General features: G+C 41.2%; 1 pseudogene; it reads right to left on the bottom strand.

Moving 5' to 3' along the window:
* Positions 1-592: 592 nt before the first annotated feature.
* LOC115360440 (uncharacterized) lies at positions 593-2,016 on the bottom strand (annotated as a pseudogene).
* Positions 2,017-5,806: the final 3,790 nt, after the last annotated feature.

The following is a 5,806-nucleotide window of genomic DNA, read 5'->3' as shown; positions in this document are numbered from 1 at the left end:
CTTATCCATGAAAAGATTTTTAATATTTTTGTTGTGGCCCCCTGATCCTTTCTTTTGACAGCATACCCCTCGTTTTCAATATAAAAAAAAATGTCAAATGAACCTCAAGAGAATTATATAAATAAATAAAAAGTTGTTATTGAGGGGTATTAGAACACATCTCTTAAATGTTCAAAAAAAAATTTTTTTAATTTTAATATTATTAACTATGGTAACATCTATGGTGTTACGGGTCAGTTTCAACCCATATATATTTACTTCAAGAAAAAGGCAAAAAAAAGAAGTCTTTTTTTTTTTTCAAAAATAGAACTTTAATACAAATAGAAAATGAAAAGCAGAACTAGTAATAATACAAAAAGTAGATTTGCAAGGTCAAACAAACAACAACCAATCAAGCAAATCAAACCAACAGAAATCAAGTACTAGTTCCATAAAAACTCTGTGTGTATTTGTGTATTTTTAGATGGATGTGTGGCAAAAAGGGACACTTTTAGAGTGTTCTTTGCAGAGATATTTTTTGCAGGTGAAGCACAATGTGTTTGTCTTCCTGTCCTTATTGCTAGGGCAGACCTGACACCTCTTTCTTTTGGAATCAGGTGGTCTCACTGGGGTTGTGGCTGTGGCTGTTGTGGTTGATGTTGAGGCAGGGCTGGCTGAAGAGGATGCTGGCGCTGATGCTCTTCATTTTGATGAGGGCATGGATGGCCGTGGCTGGATCTCGGGGCATTCGTTCCCTTTGCTCAATGTGCGCCTTGACAAGGGAACTTCCTAGCTCCTCAAGAAACATTCTCCGATTGTTTTGTTTCTTTTCTTTTTTTTTGGTTGAGTTCCACCCTTGGTGAATGTGGGTCCACAACACAAATGCATTGTATGTAGACACATCGAGGATGTTGTAAAACACAACCATTGGCCATCTCCTGGTCATTCGCTGGCAAGTGTAGGTGGCAGTCAGCTTGTCTAGGTTGTCCACTCCTCCTTTGTTTTTGTTATAGTCCAGGATGATTATGGGCTTTTTGTCACTTCCTGATGACACAGCTGCATCTGTGTGAAGAGTGGACATCAGTATTACATTCCGGCATTTTTTTGGACAGTATGAAACAGCAGTGGTGGTGTCTGTAAAAACAAACTTTGAGGAAAGTGAAACCCTGTCCTTCACCTGCAACATTTCAGTGGGCAGCTCAGGGTTTTTTATTATTATTATTATTATTATTATTATTATTATTACTTTTATTGTTCCCACCATGGTGAGTTTCCTCCTGAGAAGTTCTCGTCCAAGGTCATAGCTGGTAAAAAAAAAATTGTCACAAGTGATGTTGTGACCCTGCAGTCCAGTAGTCATATCGAGGACTACACGTTCTCCTTGTTTGTTTTTTTTTCAGGGATGCTGCTTGCAGATTTGCCTGTGTAAATCTGTAGATTCCATGCATCGCTGGTTGTTGCATCACAGGCTGCCCAGATTTTTACGCCGTATTTGCGTGGCTTACTGGGCATGTATTGCCGGAAGGGGCATTTTCCACGGAAAGGGAGAAAATGTTCATCTACTGCCACCTATGGCCCTGGGTTGAACATCAGTGGAAGGAGCTGCACCCATCTCTCCCAGACATCCCTGATGGGAGCAAGCCTGTCAGATATTTCTCTGGTGTCTCTGTTGTCAAATATGAGGACTCTTGATATCATTCGAAAGGTCTGAAGTGACATTGTTGCCCGGAAAATATTACTAATATTACTAATATACTAATAATATAGTAGACTATCAGTGTCCTCATTGCTGGATCTGTACACTCCAGCAAGAAGAACACCGATGTAGGCATCCAGGTATTCCTCATCAATGTCATTCCACATGTTGGATGGACTTTTTTTCCTTCAACGTTTGTCATAGCAATGAAGACTTTTTTTTAGTGACAATGGAATAAACAGTTCAAAACATGTCTTGATGTCACTTACTCTCATCACTGCAAACCATGTGATCCCAGGGGTCATTTTGATGACATTTGCAGCAGCTGCCCTGCCATGCATGTCAGGAGGTACTGAGCTCCAACAGATGCTGCCACTTCTGGATTTGAATGTTCCAGCAGGAGCAGGAGCAGCTTCAGCACCGGTGACCTCCTCATCAGACTGATCTCATGTGTCTGTGTCTTCTGGCTGATACTCCACATCGTCTTCCTCCTCAGAACTCTGCTCATCTGTATTGCTATGCTGCTCTGTGTCGTCTGCCTCATTGTCAGCAAAGATATGATGCAGAGCTTGGCTTACAGTGAACCTTCTTCTAATTGTTGCATGCTGTAAACTGGAGATGTGTACTCTGCAAGTCACCAACTCTAAACTGAATTGGCCGTACGTGCCTGGACATGTCCGTCTTTGTTTGTTTTGTCAAACAGGCAAAGAGAGAAGCCCCTAACTGAAGCTCAAGTGGTTGGAGGAGGAGCTGGCTGTGGGCTGTTGGCTGATAATGTGTTTATGATTTCAGTTTTGGCACTTATTATTGTTTTATAATCTTATAACTGGGTCGAAATTGACCCTAACAACACAAAGGTCATAATTTTCAACAGAGCATTTTATAATTCAGTAAAATAGATTTATTTTTTCTTTATTTTATTTAAATAGAAGTTCCTGACAAAGTCAAAAAGTCTTGATGCAATAAACAAATTTATGTGGTACTTTTATGCATTTAAAACCTAAAAACGGGTCGGTTCCAACCCTAACACTACAGGAAGGTACCCTGAACAACCACACTGCTCTTTCTTTGTTTGGGTTCTCTCAAGTATGGCAAGACTGTGTACATATGAAAACAGACCTTAACCAATGCATTTCTGAGCACCTTAAATCAACATCATATTTCTTGCATGTTTCCTTTCCATAAAACATGACCTTTCCTCATGTTTTCTTCATTATGTTTTCTTTTTACATTATATAGACCTCATCCCAACAAGGCTATTGTAAAGGGCCCTTGTTATCTGGCTAGACTAAACAAGCCAGACTACACAAACATTCCAGTTTAGCCATAAAAGCCCAGAGTCAAGCCTCTCCCCTGCTCTCAGCACCGCCTCCACACGACACTACAGTACACAGCAGCCCTTTTGAAGTCGTCCCCCGCAGCTCTCCACCATTAGCCAGCCTCCCATCTGCTGTGCCACAGCTACTTCATTAGCGGCCCACTGCTGCTGCCATAATCAGAGGGAGCATGGCACGCTAACACAGCCTCGGTGCTTCCTGAAGCAACACCATCCCCTTTCCAACTCCCCTTGATTAGCTGTTGGCTTTTATTGACCTGAAACATCCTTAAACCATTAAGCCAACACAGGAGGAGCAGTAAAAGGACTTTTATGCTTCTTACAGAAGCAAATGTGAGGGAGACAAAAATGCCTTTGTAAAAAAAAACATGTTCCCAATAATTAGGAGTACCTTTTTTGCATTTCACTGGGTTGCCACTCTTTCACTACCTTGTCATACATTTACATGTGAATGAGACTACAGTCGCCTGTGGGACGGGTCTTTCCAGTAGATTTGATCAAAGAAATATTTATCGTTTTTTTTTTTTGTTTGTTTTTGTTTTTGTTTTATCAGAAAGTGTCAAGTGCCAATCATCTCTGAGTGTTACTGTGTTTATGTGATATTATATTATGATTTAAATTAAAATTGCCAAGAAAAAGGACCACAATAGCCTACAAATTAGATCAAGGGGTGTAAAACCACTCCCTGAAAAAGTTCAACTCATACACTGGTGTGCATACTTGTTGTACAGCTGGGTGCTTTTATAAAATTTTTGAGTTCTTGAGTAGACCGATACTTGGAAAAAGGGCATTACTATGGCTGCACATTAGCTGAACAAAGCCATTTGTATGTCTGAGTTTTAATCACTCACTGAATTTTTGAGTTTTGAACATCATAAAAGCCTAAAAAGCTTGAATACTCAAACTTTGATGAAGGTACATCTGCATTAATTACAGAAAGCATAAACCAATCCTTACCCTGCTATGCTCGCAAGGAAGCCAGCATCCATTATACTATTGGCCCCTTTTGTGTTTTTATATGAGGAGCTGTAAACAGACATAAGCTTCTGGCTTTACTGCTTTCCTCCCTCTGCCCCATTTACTGACTTCCTCTCTGGGTGGCAGTAAAAAAGAACTTTATTCCTCATTATTCCTCTGGTTTGTTGTAGCTGCAGACGGCAGGGTCAGGTTGGGGTCAGTCGGGTCCTTTATACATGCAAAGGGAGGGGGTTGTGTGCTGTTTCTGTTACTGTTAGAAAGCTTTTAATGTAGGGTTTTTTGTTTGAGCAACCCTCGGGTGATTAGGGTTAATCACACGCTATGGTCCTTTGAAGACAGTTTCAAAGGTGGGACATGTAATACATTTACACAGTGAAACAATGGAAGGACGTGAGTCATTTTGATATGGAGAAAGTAAAAGGCTGATACTTTACATAATAATAAGCTTAGATGTCAAATAAAAGTTGTAGACCTGAGGCCCTTGTACTGCCACGGGGTTTTTAGGCTATCATCAACCAGCTCTAAGTAAGTAAATATGTACATGTGTGTGTGTGTGTGTGTGTGTGTGTGTGTGTGTGTGTGTGTGTGTGTGTGAAAGCACTTTTTGCCCTCTGTGCTTGGTGTAAGGGTGCAATGGTCAACACACACACACACACACACACACACACACACACATAGATCCGCACACATAAAAGTAGGCCTATTAGTACACTCACTGACATGCACACAGCAACACACAAATACACACATATGCAAGCACACACACATACTCTCAGTGAAACAGGATACTGAAGGTCTAGGCCAAATTGAGAGGATCTGAGCGGTGCCAGGCGCTGACTAGCATTTCATGTGCACTCCCACATCATCACGTGCAAGGTGTCTCTTTACTCTTCCATGCCTCAAGTCTTTTTGCAATTCCGAGCAAAACATGAACTCAAGTCAGATGTCAGTGCTGTGTACGTGTCATTTACATTCGCGGTTGTAACCACACATAACCAGCTAATCTCCTTAATCTCAAATTCAGTTTCTTAGGACTCACGAAATCATTTGGTCACACTCCAAGCGAAGCATTTTTAGAAGCCACAAAACAGACGGACCAATCAGCGTCCTCAGAGGAACTACAAGCATGACTTAAGGCCCCGGTATACTTCATAAGAGGTTAGATTTTTAGGGTAAAGAGAGGTCCGGCTTCTTTCAGTGTTTTTTTTTTTTTTTTTTTTTGGCCCCTACAGGCTGGAAAAAACTTTACTTTTGTCTGTTAAACTTCTGATACCCTCCTCCTGGATTGGTCCTGATGTCACATGGCCGGGTGGGTTGATTTTCGGCTCATTCACTACTTCAGGTGCCTTTGGGAGCAACACATTTCCAACACTGTAAATACCGTAACATGCTAACAAGCCAGCAATATGCTTACCAGTATGCCTGCTTACTTGCTGTCTGTTTAGCTTTGGTGCTCTCATACCAGTATCATATGGTTTGTTTGTCTGATTGGACAAGTGAGCTATAGTCACTATAGTTGAAGGTCAAAAGTTTCACTTTTGAAAAACTATGACACGACCAGTCCTCAAGCCCTGCCGGGACTCAGCCGTGTCACTGGATTCCCAGACAAGCCCAACCCTACCTCAACAGCTGTGTGAACTTGACCCAAAACCAAAATCATGCACGCATATACACAAATATAAGACAAGGGAAAGTAGCTCAGATAAGAACAGCATGCAACTCCAAATATGAATGTACACAGACGTAGGGCTGCATTTCAGGGGCCGTTTACACGACAACGATTTTCACAAAGAACAGTAAACTTTTGTGGCAGTTTG

The sequence above is a fragment of the Myripristis murdjan genome, chromosome 6 (genome assembly GCF_902150065.1).
Source record: "Myripristis murdjan chromosome 6, fMyrMur1.1, whole genome shotgun sequence".
Lineage (NCBI taxonomy): Eukaryota > Metazoa > Chordata > Actinopteri > Holocentriformes > Holocentridae > Myripristis > Myripristis murdjan.
This window is presented reverse-complemented; position numbering and strand designations above follow the sequence as displayed.